Source organism: Schistocerca gregaria, chromosome 4, assembly GCF_023897955.1.
Source record: "Schistocerca gregaria isolate iqSchGreg1 chromosome 4, iqSchGreg1.2, whole genome shotgun sequence".
Taxonomy (NCBI): Eukaryota; Metazoa; Arthropoda; class Insecta; order Orthoptera; family Acrididae; genus Schistocerca; species Schistocerca gregaria.
Genome location: NC_064923.1, coordinates 148,863,324 through 148,884,662, shown reverse-complemented (window position 1 = coordinate 148,884,662; position 21,339 = coordinate 148,863,324). Strand labels below are relative to the sequence as shown.

The 21,339-nt window shown below is 43.6% G+C and overlaps 1 protein-coding gene and 1 non-coding gene across 2 annotated transcripts in view; both read right to left on the bottom strand.

The window, feature by feature from the left end:
* The window catches only part of LOC126365953 (translational regulator orb2), a 1,712,650-nt gene that overhangs the window by 593,456 nt on the left and 1,097,855 nt on the right, over positions 1-21,339 (bottom strand). The window lies entirely within an intron of this gene.
* On the bottom strand, positions 19,001-19,078 carry Trnaa-cgc (transfer RNA alanine (anticodon CGC)). The gene has a single exon. It is a non-coding gene; the product is annotated as a tRNA-Ala (tRNA).

Below are 21,339 nucleotides of genomic sequence, written 5' to 3'. Positions count from 1 at the left end.
AGATTTCCTTAGGGTGATTTCGTTTGCAATGCTGCTTTGAAAATTCATAGACCTGTTTGCTTGTTACGATATGCGGTCGTTTGTGGCTCTCGTATACGCAGCTGTACTCGAAAAAATATTACCTAATATGTTTTAAAACAGTTGGTATCGCTGTTAAGTCGACCTGCAACTCCGTGGCCTCCATTTCTTGATTAAGACCTTAGTAACAATGCGGTTTCCGTTTCCCTCACATCTGCACAAGCCGTTGATAAGGAGATTTTTCATTTTTGCCTTAGGCCCTTGTACGCTAAATTGAGCACCATTTCTAAGAAATACTAACTGCTGCTAAGTTACTTCAATATATATGTATTGTCGAACATTGAACGAACGACATATGCAATATGAGTACATGTAATCGCGCCCATATCGCGGGTTCCCCGTCGCATGTGACGCCCCCACCTCCGAGATGGCTTTTTCACGTGTTGCCGTGTCAGTACTGTACACTGAGTATCTCGGTACGGAGAAACCACAACTTCCGTGGTTAAATGCTGTGTTCCAACAATGTGTACAGACAAGAGTCGACGTACCATAAGGTTGATTGTAACAGCGAATAGACAAGCAACAGTGGAGGAAGAGTATTGCAAAGTATTTGTTGGACGATAACTGTTCGTGAGCAGCCATACTGGCAACCTCCTTGTGGAAAACAGAAATCGAGTATACGTCTGCTCACAGCACGCCGTAGGACGCAGACAATAGCTTGCCTCCAGTACAACTCCAATTGTATACTCGAAGAGTTTTCACTCACGACCTAAGTTCTGAAGTAGTTTGCAGAATAGGGTGATGGCTTTAAACCCAGGTCGTGTCACAGTAACAACATCGTAGTGATGTACATGTGAAATAAAACTGCACTTCGATGAAAAACGGAGACTGGAGATAGAGTTTTGTGAAATGGAATGAATGTTTCGGAAACATTCTGTACTTTGTGGCACTTACGTCTGTTGTACCGACTGCATACATTCGGACTAACACGAAGGGCAACGACGGTTGTCCTGGGTTCGTGGACCTTCCAACTTTTTTAGGTTCCGCAGGTACACTGGGACTCCCAACCAAGCAGTTTGCACCATGAGTTTTCCGACCATAGCCTCCCTCACTGCTGATTTAAGCCAGTCGTTCAGCAACGGCGCATGTGTTGTCACTTTTTGTCAGTCAGCTGTACCCTCGTCGACATCTTTAGTTTCGGTACAGTTTCATAGGGAATATACTTGAGTTCTATATACAACAAGTGACTGAAGTAATTACAACAACGAGAGGGAAGCCATGTCTTCTCAAGGATGGTCATCGCTACCGGGTGCACAGAAAATGTGTCGAGTATACGAACTGGTTGTGCGCGAATTCCGAACCGAGTACGCACCGAGTCCGTTTAAAAATTGCAAATTGTAGAAGGTCGCAAATTAGCCAGATGATGAGAACTCCGAGACTGCATCGTGTAAGGCAAGAAGGGAAGCTATTAGGACAACCCAGAACCCTGGCACATGTTCGGAGATTCAGCTGAGCGAAGGCATCGTGCATTTAACTGAACGACAGGTCTGTTCCTGACAAAACAATCCTGGTGTTTGGATGTGGAGAAGCGGAGAAAATCCTGCGTGAAAATGGAACCGTTCTTATGGATGAGACATTTAGCAGTCGATCGAAACATTTCAAACAGCAGTATACCTTACACGTTGACTTAGGAGCACAGAGGATGAGACGAAGGTATTTCCTGTTTTATTTGTTGTACTCCAAGACAAAACCCAATGTACAGATGAAATACTTTTTTCGGGATTGAAAAATGCGCTGCATAGGTGGTCACCGGAAACTGCAGTCCCAGACTTCGAAATGGCTAAAATTAAAGCTAGAAAAGTGTTACTCCAAACATCCTTTTCCGGCTGCAATTTTCACTTCAACCACTGTTTGTAGAAGAAAATGCAAGAACTGGAATTAACGGAAGAACATAGGCATGGAGAAGAAGTCAGACTCTTTTGCCGCGCATGTTCTGCGATGGCACATCTTGTACAACATAGTGTTGATGAAGCATTAATGATGGAGGCAGTGCCCAGTGGAAGGTCACAAAATTCGCAGACTATATCGTCAATTAATGGATGGAAAATCCTGGTATACTAACCGAAATGAGGAATCTTTTAACCAGCGGCACAGCACCACGAATGCTGTCGAAGGAGAGGCTTAGGAAACTGAACTCCTCAATAAGCCGAAAAGATCCGAACACATAATTTCTGATAATTAACTTGAAGGAGGAAGCAGAAAATAGTATATGTGAAAACTAAAAAAAGATTCCATTTACCTGCTTCTTCAAAAAAGAAGAAAAGGGTACACAGATTTGACAAAAGGTTAAAAGACGTTACAAGAATATGTAACGACTCGGTGGATTTAATAAGATGTTTATAATCTCTGCCTTTCTTAGAAAAAATTTAGTAAGAAAATAGGATTCATAAAATAAGATAAGAAGTTTAATTATTTGCTACAGTAATGTTCTAGTAAGAAAAAAGGTATAAATAAAAATAAATGCGGCACTGGTGCATATGTTCGTGGCATTTTTCCATAAGTTACAACAGATACAAATAACGGAGACTTTAGTCATCAATATTATGTTCTCCTTCACTATTTACAACAGTCTGCCAACGGTGGGGTATCGTTCCTATTCCGCGACTGTAGAAATCACGTGGTTTTGAGGCTAAGAACTCGTCGAGCCATGTTCGGAGAGCATTTTCATCTGGAAAGGAAGTTCCTTGAAAGTTTCTCGATAGAGAGTGGAAAAGGTGAAAATCTGAGGGCGAAAGATCAAGTGAAGAAGGTGGATGCGGAATAACTTTCCAGCCCAACTCCGACAGTATAGCAGATAATCTAGCAGAATGCGAGCGGGTGTTATGGTGGAGTAGCGTCACTTCAAGCAGACTTAGTGGTCGTTGTTCTTGGACTGCGTCTGCAAGGCGTCTCAATTGTTGACAAATTAATGTCATCAGTGATGGTTACACCTCACGGAAGCAGTTCATAGTACGTCACAACGTCGCTGTTCCACCACATGCGTAGCTTTACCTTTTGTGCGCGGAGTTGCTGCTTTTTTTGGGTTAAACCATCCTTTCTTTTCCTTATGTTAGCATAAAGGCACCATTCCACCACCAGCAACGATACACGACAGGAATGATCGGTGATGTTCACCAGCCAGTTGACGATAGCAAGCTGAGACGCACATACGGCCACCCGCTGATTTCTGTGATTTTGGCATGGAGCATGAGTACCCTCACACCTCCCACTGCATGAAAATGCCACACAATGGTGCAATGGTCTCAGTTCATCACACCTCTCAGTTCTCGAGAACACTGGGGGATGATTGTGGATTAATGCATTTAAACGATCTTCATCATACCCCGAAGGTATTCCTGTACGTGGAGAGTCACTAATGCAAAAGCCATCCTCTTTTAAAACGAGAAAACTATTTTCTTGCCGTGCTTTGTCCAGTGGCATTCTGCCCATACAGGACGTAAATATTTCGGGCTGCCTTCGCTGCTGTCACCCCTCTACGGAACTCAGACAGAAGAGTATGTCGGAGGGGTTCCGATTTCTCTACTTGGTACTCCATTTTCTAGCGTCCACAGCTGCGCTCACTATCTCCAGGTGAGTGAAATGACAATATGTCAACTGAAACAGTAAGATGAACTAAAAATGGTAAATGACAATCGATAATTAAACCCATAGCAACCGGAATACCAACAAGCAAAAGAAAAACGCTATGAACTTGTGTGCCAACATAATAATAAATAAAACAGTAAAAAATAAAAGAAACAAAGCTTATACATTCCTACATACTGTGTCCATAGCCAGTCCTAAGCCTGCATAAAATGTGAAGGGATGCTTTTATTACAAAACGGTCGGCAGAGCCTCCCTACATTTGCAGAATCTTTTGACAATCGGATAACCCAAAGGCAAAATATTTGTGGTCGGAAATACGACGCTGACATGACTGGTCGCAAAGTCTACAGGCTCAGAACGCAGTTATCGTTCCGGAGAAAAGGGCGCATATGCTATACGAATGTGGTACGGGGTAGTAGAGGCACACTGTGGAGACCAAACTTGGATGTAATTGAGTAAGGACGGTAGAACGCTCGAGGGTGAGCGTACCAACGTACCCACGCCATGGGAGTGCCCGGCGCAGTACGCGACCCAACTCACGAGTGTGGCAGCTTTAAAGGGCTCAGAGAAAGCCGCCGCTTCGCAGATGCGCCTGCCGGTATCTTACACCGCGCACGCCGGATAATGCCCTCTCTGCCACGGCACGCTCACACATCAAAGCTCACCGCCGAGCATGTTCCCGTACTTAAATGGGTTCGCGTCTTCTGCAGCCATGCGCGCTTTGTGTCTCAGCCGTGGAGCGCGCGCACTTGCGAATAACCGTGCCAAGCTATATACGTCGCCTGCGCCTTTGTTCTCTTCTTCCAAGAACGAAAAAGTGAAAGAAAGACAACTTTCAAATCCCTTCCGTTTTTTTATCGAGCGTAACTCCACAGAAATAAGGTTGCCAACTCAACTTGTAAACATGGTGCAATTTGCCGCTCGCTTACGAAGGTAGCAACATTTTAGTTGTAAAGTTATTGCTTTCAACGCGGTTTTAGTCACAGTGTGATCCAGGTGTCTGTATTTTTACGTGATTTGCTTAAGATTATATTAATACATGGAAAAGTGCCAGCAGCGCTCTTGACTACACTCTCTTCACCACCGGTCTTAAACTTCTTTGCTTAAGAGTCGATACTGACATTGTGGAGCGGACCACGACCTCGTATAAACGGATATTATTGTTAATTGTCTGCCTGCGTAAGTCAGTATGTTATGAGCCCCCAATAGACGCGATAAGTGGGCCGCCGGCATCCAAGTACTCATTGTTGACAGTGGCACTATTCGGGACACTCTGCGATTAATGAAAGTAATAAATTGTACTTATATTTAAATGCGTTATGCAATACGACATATGATTAAAAAGTTTTACTAAATGTCTTGAATGCCATTTTTTTCTGCTACTGACAGTGTTGTATTACATCAGCTTTATTTTAATGTCACATTTCTTGCAGGGCACAAATTAGTAGCGCATTTCCAGTCGACCGTCACTGTAGCCCAGATTCACGAATCCATGTCACTTCCCTCTCGCAATTTTTACCATAGCCGCCTATCCGTGCGCCGGCCAGAGTGGACGAGCGGTTCTAGGAGCTTCAGTCTGCAACCGCGGCACCGCTACGGTCGCAGTTTCGAATCCTGCCTCGGGCATGGATGTGTGTGATATCCTTAGGTTAGTTAGGTGTAAGTAGTTCTAAGTTCTAAGGGACTGATGACCTCAGCTGTTAAATCCCATAGTGCTCAGAGCCATTTGAACCAACCTATCCGTGCGAGTCGCGCACACTTTTGAGTTATCAGTACTGAAAGACAAACAATACAACATTCCCCCTCTCACATCCTCTAACCCTGCAGTGGCGACGTTGCTTATCCCTCTGGCCCTAAGGGAAGCGGCCGAATTCACCAACATTAATTAAAATTAACCACATTCTAAAATATTACAGTGTTTGTATTTTTGTTTGTTACTGAGGAGGAAAGTTACACTCTTATGAAGCTATTAACAACAATAATTGACGCTTTTGGATTCAGCTGTTAACTTCCAGACACACATCATTATAAAATACGGTTGAGAACTGCGGGGCGCAAGGAGACTGGATTCGAGTCGCACGCGGCTCTGTGCGTCGCAGTTTGACGACCACTGCTCTACACTGACTCCATCAACAAAACTTTTAAAAGTTGCAAAAGTAGTTCGCTGAGTCACTTTCATGAAGATTTCTAGGCCCAACACATTTTGAGATGAATAAAACACTTTGACACGGCGAAGATTTGTCATTTAAAAATAGGGGTGCACATCGGCGGAAATTCTGCCAAATGGAGTGTTAGATGTAATCTGTATGGTAGCGGTGTTGGAGGAGCGGTTGCCTTGTCATTTTTCCGTGAAGAAATTTGTACGCTCAAGGACGATTAGACATGTGCATGCAGGTATGCACTGGAGTTGTCCAGTATTTACCAGCACCTACAAGACATCGCTGACAAACATCCACTCTTGACACCCACAGCTTCAGTGCGCACTCGTCTTAAACGCGGCAACTTTTCTACATATTACAAACTAAAGCGGGGTTCACCAAAACGGTGATATAACGGGCAACCAGTGGGATGCAACAGAATCCACACAATTAATCGTATTTTGTTTAAAATAACCAGCGTGACCGACAGCAGAACTATGCAGCTATTTTTTGTGCGAAAAGTTATTCTTCGCCTTGATTGAAATTAAGGTAATTACAGAAACATTTAGTAGAAAGAAAGAGATCGATTACTACTGACACTATTACACCTGAGAACATTTTTAAAGGATACAAAACGAGAAACTCCTTCGTCAAATGATTAATACTGATGGAAGATGTGTGAGACCTTAATACTGATGGAGCGTTTAGATTAAGAACAAAAAAATCTAAATTGCCATAAATCTGTTTGAAATTTCGTTGTAGGAAAAATTCTACTGTAGGACGTACTTCGTTTACAACAAGAGTTATATACGTAAGGTTTAATAACAAGAAGAAAGGAGTAGATTGGAAACAGAGATGACTGGTACAGAATATATATTTACACCAGAAAGTAAGGATAAGGATTGGAAATTAAATGTCAGAAGGAAGCAGCATTGGACGAAGTGTTAGACAAGCTTGTTGCCTTTCCCCAATATTGTTTAACGCATACATTGAAGAGATTATTGCGAAAGGCTTAGATGGGAAAAGAGGAATATGTACTGGTAAAAAAGAGAACAGAATGTATAAGATTTGCTGATGACATGGTGTTAGTGGCAGCAAGTGAGCGGACAGTGAATAACATTACGAAAGATCTAAATGAAGCTTGTGTGGAATATAGGATGCAAATAAACATAGCAAAAACAAAGAGTAGGATCATCAGTACAAGACACAGACTGTCAAATATTAAAATACTAGCAGATGCTTTGGAAGGACTGGTTAGTGGGAGAAGACTGAGAGGAAGAAGGAAATACAAGATGATAGACGACGTAAAGGGAACAGGAAGTTGTGTGGACGTGAAGAAGATGGCAGAAGACCGGACAGCCTGGAGAACTACCACGTGAAAACTTGCCTTTTGGCAGAACACTAATGAATGAATATAACAATACTAGTATATTTTTTAAAATAATATCTATAATTATAATTTAAAACTGTGTTTGGTTGGTTGATTTGGGAAGGGGACCAAACAGCGAGGTAATCGGTCCAGTCGGATTAGGGAAGCATGGGGAAGGAAGTCGGCCATGTTGTTTCAAAGGAACCCCCCGGCATTTTCCTGAAGCGATTTAGGGAAATCACGGAAAACCTAAATCAGGATGGCCGGACGCGGGTTTGAACCGTCGTCCTCCCGAATGCGAATCCAGTTTGCTAACCACTGTGCCACCTTGCTCTGTAAAAAAGTTTATTGTTAGGGAAAATCAGTCAGATGTCCTGGCGACCATATTTATTCAAGCTAGTTGGTGAAGTTCTGATGAAAGGTGCACGTCAATTTCGACTTTGTAATCCATTACTTGCTTCCACGAGGGCGTGGTGGAAAGTAAATGAATTTTTTATGTGAAAGCTCTTAAAGGTTTTTAAATAAAACGGATGTTATTGAAATCCTACATCCTTATTCTTCAGTCAACATATTTTTTTCTCAGCAGTTTCACCCTGGTGACGAACTCATTTCTCCGAACAAGAGTCCATTTCGTTGATACCGTCACTGCAGAATGTTTGACTTCTTTGACGAAGCCACAACTCCACCTCTGCTTGCACCACTTCATCGCTATCAAAGTGAAGTCCTCGGAGGTATTCTCTGAGTTTCGGGAAAAATGAAATATATATGGGAGCAAGTCAGGATCGTATGAAGGATGATCGACGACAGTGAGCCCAGAGTGGCAGCGCTTGTGTGTGGTCAGGCATGAAGGAGAGGTTACTCCAAGTGCGGAGGAACTCTTGGAATTCGAAACTCGATTACAGCACACTCTTTCTCAAGCACCGACATGTTAAACTGGACAATTCGGAACCCTCTAGCTGCAGAGTGCTGCAAATATGTAGACATGAAAAATAAAGATACGGAGTCTTAATAACGTTTGTTTCGTTTAAAAAGCTCTTAAAGAAATTTCACATAAAAAAATTCCGAGGCGTACTTTTTTTAGCACGCTCTCGTACCTTTTGTATGTGAAATTTCGGAAGAAGGACTTTCGAAAGCACAAAGAAGGATTATTTCGCCGCCACAGTTGCTGATAAGCAAGGCTGTCTCTCTAAAAAAAAACTAAACTCCGCCCGAAAAGGCCATGATGGCCCAACGGTACCGACCGGCCACCGTGTCATCCTCAATGGATACGCATATGAAGGGTCATGTGGTCAGCACACCGCTCTCCCGGCCGTATCTCAGTTTACGAGACCGGAGCCGCTACTTCTCAGTCAAGAACCCCCTCAGTTTGCCTCACAAGGGCTGGGTTCATCTCACTAGCCGACAGCGCTTAACAGGGCTGTGCCTCTAGTTCAGTTTAAAAAATATTATAACTCGATAACGGAATAAAATACGCTGTGAGGAATTTCTGTCTTCCTTGTCTGTTCACAAAGATATTTCGAGAATTTGGTTTGTGTGATGATGTGTGCGGGAAAGTTTTAACAGATTAACAATAACTTCCGTGATTGAAACTATGAGTGATTGTACTAAATATTTGGAGACTTTACTTTTTCAAAAATTAACAATAAGATTGTATGGATGAGATTACAGCTTGCCGAATGTGTTGTTCATACCAGGGTGATGCACGGCATCCATTGAGACATTCGCTCTAAGCCCCTCCGGCCGTGCTCTTCAGACCAGTCACGTATGGCCTGGCTGCAAAAGTTTCAGTTTTAAATGCCTGTTCACATTAGCGAGGAATTCTTAGGCCGGGCGAGTCCCAGTGTCGTTCTGAAATATAATATGTGAAGGAGCACGTGTAAAATACTGTAGATAAAGAAATGTATGTGAGGCAAGTAAGATGTACATTCTGACACGCTCTCCCTCGTCTCGGGTGCATCTACCTGACTTCAACGACAGGTTATGCATCGCCTCACGCGTCGCCTTTCGGGCAGTGTCTTGTATCCACAAGGTACGAAGCGCAGCTGCCCACTATTTGTGGAATACTGATGGAGGAACATGTGACAGGACATCTTCTCCCGCAATCTCGTGCTTCACTCGGCTGCGAAATCCCGGCCGCGCAGCTCCCCCGCGGGAGCATCAAGGAGCTGGTGTCCGCAGAGGCACATGTTGCGCAGCGTCACCGCGGCCGGCGAGTTACATGAATAAAACATGTGACACCTGGCATCCGCCGGGCCGCACTGCTGATACGCTACCGCTGCTGCAGCGGCCAAAGTAATTCGCGCTCGCCGACTCCATTTCCACCCGTGAATGGCCCGGATGCGTTCTGACGCATCCCAAATACAACGTCCTAAAATACTCGCAGAAAACCGACCTCATCGTGTTTAATTTTGTAACCATTACAACAACTACAACCAGAACTTAAAAACTCTTCGTGGACTGCTTAAGTAAAGAAACGTTGAGAACTTATATCCGCGAGTAAAAGAAACGTTAACAAAGCGTGTGTTAGTCTAGGCGTCATTAGACAAGCTGAACACAGTTGCTATGGCAGTAGGCAAGTCCTTTATACCAGCTGTTTTTCCTACGCGTTGTCGGGCTCGTATTCTGTGGTGTTTCGGCGGCTATATGGAATTTCGTTTTTGCAGCGTGTAGGCGGTGTCAGCCCAAACAAATCCTACTGATCGCTTCTTTCATACGACGACCAGCATCGACGTAAAAGCGTCGGTTTGTTTCCCCATTACAAATAAAATGATTTTGAAACAGGAATCTGACGTTCCCCATAGCGCTATCAGTTATGTGCGATATTCGTTTTGCCGACATGTATTGACAGGAACAGTAAAACTCAAGGAATAATCAGGACGCCAGCAGCGACTGAGCAGCGCGCATGGCGGCAACAGTCGGCGCCGGCAAGGCGCTGCTGGTGTACTCGTTACTCATCGTGTTTCATTGTCCGTAACACATATCGGAAAAACGAATATCGCACTAGGCTAATATGGTAGCGTTCCATCGAACAGGAACGTAAAATTCTACTGTAAAAGTCATTTTGTTTCTAAGGGGGCTCTTAGGAGAGACATCAGCTGCCCTTACCTATGGGTTTTATGCTACCCATAACGCCCTCAAAATCCACGCGTCAGATTTTAGTATTCTCTTGCTCATGCTCGCTGTGCACACTACTAATCCTATGGGAACAATGAACACGCCATTTTTCAGTAAATTTAATTTAGTTAAATTTTCTACTGGGATACGTTTTCATTGCAGGCCCCAGTTTTCGAGTTATTGAAGAAAAACGTAGGAAGTTGACCTTAAAACGCGTCTTTCTTGAATAATTCGAAAACCGTGGCCTCCAGAACAATTTAAATACACTATATTGACTACATAAAAGGTCTTTTTGATTTTTAAGTAGGTATGAAAATCTCGTGGGTGGTTTTTGAAGGCGTTGTGGATTGCATGAAACACATAGGTACGTGCAACGGGTTCACCCAGTACACCAAACGAATTTAACGTCATTTTAAGTTCTGCAAAAAAACACATGAAGTTGTGATTTGAATGCCACTTAACTTCTACTGAAAGTCTGTTACACCGGAGTGTTCTAGAAGTTTGAAAGCGTATATCAAATCGCTAGTAAGAAACCAAACTTCAGGAAAGTTTCAAGGATCAAATGCTTTCGCCTGTTATAGAGCCGTCTTATCTTTCGTTTTCACATGACGGGTACTTCGTGACACTTCAAAACAGGTGGACTACGTGGACAGATTGTTGAAGCAGTTCGTCTAACACAAACCAAATTAATAATAATGGTAGTAATAATAACTTGGTGTGGCTCAGAGGCTTGGTGCGTCTTTCAATTGGGCGCCACTTCGGCGACTTGCGTTTCCCTACTTTAGCCGAGTGATCGTATCGGGCAAAGAGGACGTGGAATCCGAAGCACATGTCATTCCTGTAAATGTTAAAAACATTGAGAGGGGAAGGCTAGGTAAAAATCAGAATGAAAATTTTCCGTAATTAGACCTATTAGTTTCCAGACGGGGACTTGACTACTAAACCGACAGACACGAACTATAAACCTTAGTAAAATAAATTTTAATCGGACAGGGAGCATGAAACATCTCCACGCGCGCACACAGAATATCTTTTCTGTCGTTTGAGGTCGTCTTAGATGCAGCTGTGTGGTCTATGCAGCATCTGTCGGTCCTCCATGGGTCAGTTGCTTTTATATAAGAGAGTAATTTATGACACACTATCGCTGTTATCAACAAAGAACGTGAAATGTATTCCTGCTCACTGAATTTGTTAATAAGATGTACCAATAGCTGCTTTCACGCATTGTAACCATCACCGAAAATTAACGGCTGTCAGCTGTGTCGAAGGGGGCTCGCACGACTGTACTGCAATACCATTTTTATGGCAGCAATGACTATTAGAGTAATCGATGTTACATGTTGCTCTCCTTCGAAAGCGGCTTAGGACGTAAAAAAAAACTTATGAAATTCAATGTATTCACTTCTATACGATGTAACCTAGAGGAGTTTCAACTGTGCCCAAAATATCTAACCGCCAACGCAACTGTAATAAACACGTGCGTGTATGGATTAAAGGCGGCTCCTCTTATGTACCCTCTGCTTCCCTTAGCGTAGTTATGATTGGTGATGGGATGTATGAACCAAGATGAACATAAAACGCGTCTTTGTTGCGTTCGGTTTTACGACTGCGTTACGCGTGGAGAATTCTGACACATTTAGTCACATTCTGCACTTCCGACGTAATGACGAATCGTTCGAGTTTTCAGGAGCGCTGAATGATCTGCGCTGACTACTGGAAACTCACAACAAAGCAGAACCGTGTGTGCCCTGCGAGCTGTGCTGTGCTGTGTGCAGACAAGAGGGGGACGCCGGTCGCAGAATGCCACCGCTCCAACGAGGCGCCTGCAACACTGGAGCGACAAAAACCAAAAACTTCCTTCGCGAGCACACCATGCCACGCACAATCCCGACTGTCTGCGGCAGCTTTCGGTGCGCCGACGTTCGCGCCTGGCCCGTCGTCAATAAGAAAGGCGCAGCATTGTTCCGACTCCATTAGCGTAATTGCGTTCGCTTAATGGTGACCGTGCCAGGACGCGCTTTCTGAATGCGACGACCTATACCAGCTCTGCCACTGCTGATCTCCTGTGCGCACAGAATATAATTAGTGACATGTATCATTGGCTCATGCAACATTAGCAGTGAATGTGGAGAACTTACTGTACTTGTAACAGTTACATTATTTACCCTTTTTTCATAGCTCGATCGAGCTCGAAACAACAAATTTAATTGTGAGGTGCACCTTTCGCAGCATCAGCTTGGAAATTAGGAACATACTGTGCCGTATCGTGATGTTAGGACAGTACTGATAATTTGTACAGATACACATGAAAATGGAATTAGATATTTAGAAAAACAAGCTGTTCTAAAAAAAAAAAAAAAAAAATTAAGTAGCGTTGCTGTTAGAAGGAAATTAACTACTCCAGACTGCAGATGTAGCACTGGATCTTCAATGAGATGGACGAAATTAAGCAAGCATTTGTTCCTGTAGGTGACAGATGATCCACACACACGCACTCGCGATTAAACTATTGTAGGAGGACAGGTGGTCGCCGTGAGGTTCCTAGTGTCGCTCTAATACATCCGCTCTTTTTTTTTTATAGAGCCCAACACTTAATACGCCGCCGTAAATGAGAAACTTAAAATGTTCAGAAAAAGAAGATTCCCCCCCCCCAACGTCGCATCTGTATTTCTGATACTCCTTGATTAACTTTTCATACGCATCTGTGGTTTGGGTTAGAAATAGCTGTCGTTTAGCAGGTTTTCGTTTATTATAACAGGTGACCCTCGACATAGGTCTTTACTGAGAATCTCATCTAAAAGTTGCAAGGCGATCTGCTGTTTTACGCGAAAAGGGATTGACCCCGTAACTGATTTTTCACTGTATGAGGCAAAAGTATTTTCAAGAGTAAAAAAAATCTCCAAGGGCAACCGGGAATCCTTCCTGGTGCCCCTGCATTTACTGACACTTCATCAACTGAAACACATATACGTAGAACTGTAACCTTATATCGCAGTGGTTTTGGGAACTCCAACAGTGCACGTTCGCTTTTCAAAGTATCCGACATTGGACATATAATACAAGAGTCGAATATTTCTATAGATAGAGAGATTTAAGGCATGAAATACTACAGAAGTATGTTTCCTACTTAGAAAAGATATGGGAAAGAAATCATGGGCTTACATGAAATTAAAATCGTAGAGAACAGTTCTAGCAGAGTTCCCAGAAGATTTCTGTTTTGTGAAGAGTAAAATCGTTATGGGATTCCAATATGTAAAACAGATTTTACTCATAATCAGGGATGTATCATTCTTTAATACACCTCAAAGTTTTCTTTTATTTATGTATCACCCGGGACTGCGCTGGGGTTTCGGTACCAAATAATGAGAAATTAATTGCCAGTCAGCATTCACTCGTTGCTATCTAACCACCAGAGGACAAGTACACGACCTTAAATTTGAATAATGCTAAGGTCAACTAGATTGGTTTGGTCATGCACTGTTGCTTTAGGCCCTTATAAAACCATGGATCATTCACGAGACACCTTAATTTAGTACAGACATGCCATTGAAATAATTAAACAAATTAAAAGAAAATATTAAAAACGTGACGCCGGAGGATAATGAAGTGGGCTGCAATCAAGTAATATTGTTGATTATCCGTTTACTCAAATCACACAAGAATGTCTTTCGAATAGTGGTATCACACAGGTTCTTGCTGAACGCAGTGTTTATGCAAGAAACCAAAATTATGGTTTCTGAATTGCAAGCAGAACGTTCTGTGCATGAAGTCACTTAAACTGCAACAAAATCCATAAGTTGAATCATTGTGTACAAGTCTTTATACAGTACCAAAATTCACCCTTTGAAGCTTTCAGTCACTGCCTTTTGAGTCTATGACCACTAGTTTTGTTACGCTGCATAAATGATAGCGTCAGTTGTCACATGTTTATGCTGTGACATGGTTATTCCTATATGACTCTTCTGCTAATGCAGCAATGAGGACTGTGTTATAGACGAAATCTAGGTCTGCGGTGTGCAGTTGGGAGGTCTCTCGGCCGAGCGACGCAGTGAGGTGGACCCCACACAGTAGCCGTGAGTCACGAACTGCGTCTCGGCGCGGCGCGTTGCAGGTAAAAGTTGCCCCCCGGCCAGCAGCGGTGGGCGGCAACGCCAGGTGCGTAGCAGCGGCAACACGTCCCGGCGGCTGGCAGCCGAGCCGTGTTATTTCCGAACCGACAGCAACAAGCGGCGGGGCTTATTGTTGTGACGAGGTCGTGGGCTGCACTGACATTTCTAGCGGCCGCCCGCACCGCTTTCTCCGGCGACCTTCCGGCCGGCGTGTTTGCCAAAGGTGAGGGAAGCCACCGGCCGCCCGACCCACTGCCCCATCTTCGTGTTGTGGGAGCTTCGGCACAGCTGCCTTCGAACAGTCAGCACGCACTGTTACCTACACTATTCTACACCATAATAATGTCGCCACGAGTGCCATCATTTCGTCTCTTTCCATTTTCTCAGAAAAAACTGTTCTTCGACCTAACTACTGACCGGCAGTAGAGTCAAATTGTTTAAGAGTTACTTGTCATGTTCACAATCGTGTAGTCCGTACACGATACACCATAAACTCGTTTAATAAATCTTGAAAGATTGAAAGCATTGTATTCCAAAACAAAATGGCGCAGTAAAAGGAACTGCGTGCAGCTCGTGCATGAAACGTTCCGTTCATCCGTTCTTGGAGCTTCCGTGACGTCACGCGCAATCCCACTCACGGCCGGCACGAGGCCCCACATTCCGGGCAATGCGCGGCGCGCGACACAAAGTTCGCGACCTACTGCTCTGCCGATTTCAAACATGGCTCTGAGCACTATGGGAGTTTGAGCTTGTTTCTATTCCAGAGTCAACACAGTAGCTACTTGACTACTTTTAGAATAATCCGAGACATGACGACAAGATCGGATAACGTCACCGCAAACTGTTCATACACCAACTCCGGCTAGCTCCGAAAGACTTTCAACGATTTTCTCAACAAGAAAAAAAGTGGAATGCTGTACAAAGTGAACAGGGAAAAAGTCACACAAAAACACCACATATTGGAAGAATAATCCGCCATAGTAGAACACTAAAGTCACGACTAGTTTCGCGCCACTAGGAGAAATCGTCAGGCAATAAAGATCCTTTTTATTAGGCTATCGCCGAAATTTAACTGCCTTAGAGCCACCGCTTTTAGCGTGCTGTTTTTTTTTGTTTTTTTTTTTTTTCAGCATGACGCGATTGATGGGGAGTGGATCTAAGGCAGTTACATTTCGGCGACAACTTAATAATGAAAAGAATATTTATCAAAAATGGCTCAAATGGTTCTGGTGGTTCAAATGGCTCTGAGCACTATGGGACTCAACATCTGTGGTCATCAGTCCACTAGAACTTAGAACTACTTAAACCTAACTAACTTAAGGCCATCACACACATCCATGCCCGAGGCAGGATTCGAACCTGCGACCGCAGCAGTCGCGCGCAAAATGGTTCTGAGCAAAATGGGACTTAACATCTGAGGTCATCAGTCCCCTATAACTTAAAAACTACTTAAACCTAACTAACGTAACGCAATTTAAAATAACATGCTCAAAAACACCATACTCAAATTTCCACGAAAACGAATTGAATTTATTGGCTCAGTTAAAGCTAGCAAGTCTGTCGCATCACTTCCAGTAACCAATGGCTGCATTCTCGACTATGAGGCCTCTTCCTGCTGCGTAATTGCACGCTAACTAAACTGTCACACTGACAGAGAAAAACAGCAAAGAGCGTAAGCAGAATTCCACGACCGGCAATTTCGAATGTCCTGTGGGCTCTTCGTACTGCGAAGTAACCTCGTTTATTTCGAAGGACCGGATCGCCAACTTTCGACTTCCGAAATAGTAACCGCTTTAATACGTTCAACGCCGGTGCTGATATTTGTGTTTCTCGCCGTGAAATGTCTCGCGTATTCCATGCTTTCCTTTATCTGCCGGCTCTCCCCTTCCTGTTTCTCGCACTGCGGCACAGGTCCATTATTTTAAAACAACGAGAGATCACTCACAGTAGTTTTTCACAAAATTAACCACAAATTAGGTGATATCTCATTTGTTCAGAAAGCTCTCTCGTTGAAAAGTCACAAAATTGCGTAGACAGCTCTGTTCCTTGAGCCTGTCTTATAAGTAATACGTCATACGGTAGTGTATCTCTGTTAGCATGATTGGTAGATACGAGCGTGAGCCACCAGAGGTACACGCCGGCGTGAACGTGTTAAAACACAAAACCTGCGCCAGAGGGCCCGCGAATGCTGCCAGCCCACTCCTCTGCGAAATTAATTAACACGTGACCCTCTCACGCAATCAGTATCAGGAACATAATTCAAGCATTTACATCTACTGCTTGTGACACTTTCTGACAGCTGCTTCCTGCCATAACATCATTTCCCGCGCCCTGTAGGACTCCGTCCCAACGTGTTCGATTCCCGGCGGGGTCAGGGATTTTCTCTGCCTCGTGATGGCTGGGTGTTGTGTGATGTCCTTAGGTTAGTTAGGTTTAAGTAGTTCTAAGTTCTAGGGGACTGATGACCATAGATGTTAAGTCCCATAGTGCTCAGAGCCATTTGAACCATTTTTGAACTCCGTCCCAAAACACTTAGGAATATTAGAGTAAGTTCGGCTCGTCTCCTACAGGGTACAGAAAGCTTCCATTCCCAGGAAAACGGAAACCAACTCTAGCGCTCACAAAAGCCAGAGGATCGGTCAGGAAATGAAATGTTACATGGCTTAAATCTGTAGCAATACAAAAAATAAAAGCACATAATGAATCAGTCACATAATCTCCATGATCAGTATGTCTTTTCCAAATAGTTCGGTAAACAGGTGTTGTTGCGTAAGGCCAATGAAAAGTGATATTAATTTTTGAGCGACCATTAAATTTTTTGTAGCCGTGAACATTAAATGAATGTCTGTTGTGATGCTTGTGATGATTTACTTTATAATTTCGCAATGGTGGTACCCGAGTGAAAGCTGGCAATAATTACAGCAATGTTTGACTGCTTCCAGTACAGGCACTATTATTTTTCTGGTTTGAACTATGATGAAATATGGTTCAAATGGCTCGGAGCACTATGGGACTTAACAGCTGAGGTCATTAGTCCCCTAGAACTTAGAACTAATGAAACCTAACTAACCTAAGGACATCACACACATCCATGTCCGAGGCAGGATTCGAACCTGTGACCATAGCGGTCGCGCGGTTCCAGACTGAAGCGCCTAGAACCCCCCGGCCAGTCCGGCCGGTTATGATAAAAACTAATGTTATAGTGACTTTCATTTGCACATTTATTTCAATACTTCGTCCCTGTTAGTTATACTGAAGCTAAGCAACAAATCAAACATTTGAAGATGGATCCAACCATGTGGTGTTAATTAGTGCTATACCTACATTGAGGCGTTCTCTGGAGCAACAACTTAACTGAAATTGAAGTCATTCAGTAATTACTAGATACACTGCCGGAAAAAAATTAGTACGACTGGAAAAACGTCGTCGATTTTGATGCAGCGATGGCATTTGCAACCTGGGGGACAGTACATGTACTGATAATGGTTTCAACGTCGTCCACCAACAGAAAGCATAGTGGCGTAGCTACCGAAGCGCCACCTGTGTGTACCTTTTTATAGGGAATGTTAACAGCCAGATGGCTCAGTGTGGTGCAAACGTGTGAAGCAAGCAGGCAACCTTGCCACGGAGACGCACTGTGCTTCCTACAGCCAACTGAGCGAGTATGAAAGGCGTCAGATTGTGGCCTTCCGAGTGGCGGAATGTTCCTTTTGGTGTGCCAAGTAAGTTGAAAGTGGTGCAACAATGCTGGTACCAATGGTTTCAAGATTCTCACACCATAGACGATGTTCTGGAACTTCACGTAGCACAGACGTTCGCCCGATCGTAGTATTGTAAGTGCAGCAGTGGCAGATCGTACCAAAGCACAAATAAGACGGTTTCTGAGCTGAAAGCAAATTCTACCTGCAAGCAACTGATTGTCGTTTGCGCGTACGACGTAGTCCTGGTAAGCGCTAACTCGCAGAGTACATTCATCCAGGCCTTATGGTCTGGGTACGATAACCCACAACTCCCTTTCACTTTCGCTATTTCTAGAAGGGGAAGCCGACCAGCGTTCGGTACGTTCAGAATGTTGTTAGACTCGTTCTTTTGCCGTTCTTGCAGCTGGAAGGTGATGTGTTTTACTTACAGGGTAATTCTGATGGGCTAACTTCCCTGGCCAGCACGATCTCTGGACTTGTTTCCAGCCGAGCACTTTCTGGGTACGTTGGGACGCGAAGTGACTCGTTCGACTCGTCAGACAACAACTGTTATAGAACTACGTGAACAGGTGGAGCATACCGTCTGTACGAGATCGTCTGGGTGCCCGAGTCAGTCCCTGCATTGCATGTAATCTATAAGCACTACTGCAGCAACAAATCTTGATTGAATTGGAAACACTCAAAAGAATGTACTAATATTTTTCGGCAGTGTATTCCCCTGTCATGCCACAAGGTGGTGGTGGTGGTTAGTGTTTAACGTCCCGTCGACAACGAGGTCATTAGAGACGGAGCAGAAGCTCGGGTTAGGGAAGGATTGGGAAGGAAATCGGCCGTGCCATTTCAAAGGAACCATCCCGGCATTAGCCTGAAACGATTTAGGGAAATCACGGAAAACCTAAATCAGGATGGCCGGAGACGGGATTGAACCGTCGTCCTCCCGAATGCGAGTCCAGTGTGCTAACCACTGCGCCACCTCGCTCGGCCATGCCACATGTTCTGAAACCACAGTGTTTCTTTATATTTGACTGAAATTTAATCCGTGTACGACAGTTTCATGTATAAAAAATTATTTAAAGTCCTCGATGCTCTACACTTCCATCTCGATGTGTTTCTTTTATATAGTTGTTCTAGAGAACCCCTCAATTATGGTAAATCTTCCTGTTTCAAATTTAGCCCAATACACAATACGCCTTAAGCAGAAAGAAGTGGCTCAAAACGTAAATAGACAAAAAAAAACTAAGAAGTAAATTATATGCCTCAATAAACATATTTAAAGTGGCATGAACAAACTGTGGAGGCAATAATTCTTTTTAGGGACTGCATTATGAACATATTAGTATCCAGTATCAACAACAAAACACATTGTAAGATGCAGCGTTTGACTGATCCCATGTTAAAGGTGGTTCTTACTCGCTAATAGTAGGGGTAAAATGAAATGTGACCTGTGGATGACGAATGTGCTTGCTAATTTATGAAGCTTGCTTTGAACAAAACAAAACAATACAAATAACATAAATTAAATAAGTTCTTCTGTTCATATGCTGATCGTCACTAATTAACGGAGTAGGTATCGAACTACAGATCACAAACAAATGCTGACGACGCGGTTTTCATCTGACTGAATACGAACTAGTAGTGCATACTGTGTCCACTAAAAATTAATAAATAAATTAGAAATACGATGTCTGTTTGGAAACGTAAGAACATAGGAAATTTACGAAGAGGAACTGCTGAAAATATATATAGTGACGCCAGAGATATAGACTATTTACATGTTTTTCAGTGTAATCGGAATCCTCTGCATACAATCCCATTGCCTGTGGTTTCAAGGCAGGCCAGTACTGACGTTTTAAATAGGAAGAGAGGAGAGTTGCTGGCTGCGAGATGCAGCCTGTAATGAGATGTTGGAAAAGTTCCAACACCAAGTTCCTATCGCGAAGAAGTGCGGGCAGCAACGTGTGGGAAATTCTGGACTTCAGCTTCCAGTGCTGTCGGTTCTTGATGAAAAGTTTCACTAATCAAAGTATTTGGTGACACGTCTCAGATATTACTGATATTCCGGGAGTCACTAAAGTTTCTTTCAGTTGTGATTAAACCTGAATAACACGACTCCATGGATTGCATACTGATCCAAGTTGACGCTGAAAAGGAGTGTCATAATGTCTAGCAAATCGGATAATTACGGGATCTACTTATTTATTAAGGTTCGATCGGTCGCGAAGTGGAAACCACGGTGACAATCAAAAATATTTTATTTGCAACAGTTAGCTAACCTTCCAACTACATCTCTAAATTGTCGCCGCTCCGCTTAGACACTTGTAGCGTTGTACCAACGTTCCATTATCCCGGTCATACTGCCGCCTGTGCTTTCTGACAATTCTCTGCACTGATATGCAGCTCGTTGTTTGGGTCAAAATGTTGTCTTCTTAGCCAGTGGTTCATGTGAGCAGATAAGAAACTCAAGAGGGAGCCAAGTCTGGGCTCTACGGTGGGTGAGCAAATACTTCGAAAACGCGGCTTCATTGTCCCTGCAGAGTGCGGCCGAGAATTGTTATGAAGAAGGAAACGCATGACAGCTATGTTATGTGGGGTTGCATGAAATCAGGCGAAATCCCTCAGCAGGCTCTCATATTTGGCGAGAGACACTATTTTCTAGGCATCTTTACGCGCTCACTGGGCGCTCGACGCGATCGGCAGGCATAAAAGAGGCACTGCTCAACACATCTGTGCAAAGCTTCATCGGATTTTCACTATAGTTTCCATTTCGCGACCGATCGGACTTTTGAGCCGCGCATCATAAAAGAATAATTTTCAGGTGAAAGAGTTTCACACAAATTTGACTACCGAAAAACCCCAACATTAGTACAGCAAGCCAAAGTTAGTGATACAGTCGCATCTAAAAGCAGTAGAAGCCCTACACAGGATTATGAACGGCTCAAGTAGTGTGTACACCGACTGTCCGCAGACACGATTACGCACGTGGTGTAGGAATTGAGCAGGGACCCGGCGGACAGCCACTGACGCACAGCACTATATGTGTGCAGCATAGTTTTTAAGCTGATCTTACAGGACATTCCACCCTTTAATATTGTGCTCCTGAAAGTAATTGAACGACTACGCGTATTTATTGTAAAGTTACATTTTTAGCAGGAACATTTTTGAATGCCAAGGCATACGTTTCTGAACAATGCTATCTGTCAAACAACAGTACCTTCTACCATTTATGTCTATGTTTACATTAATCA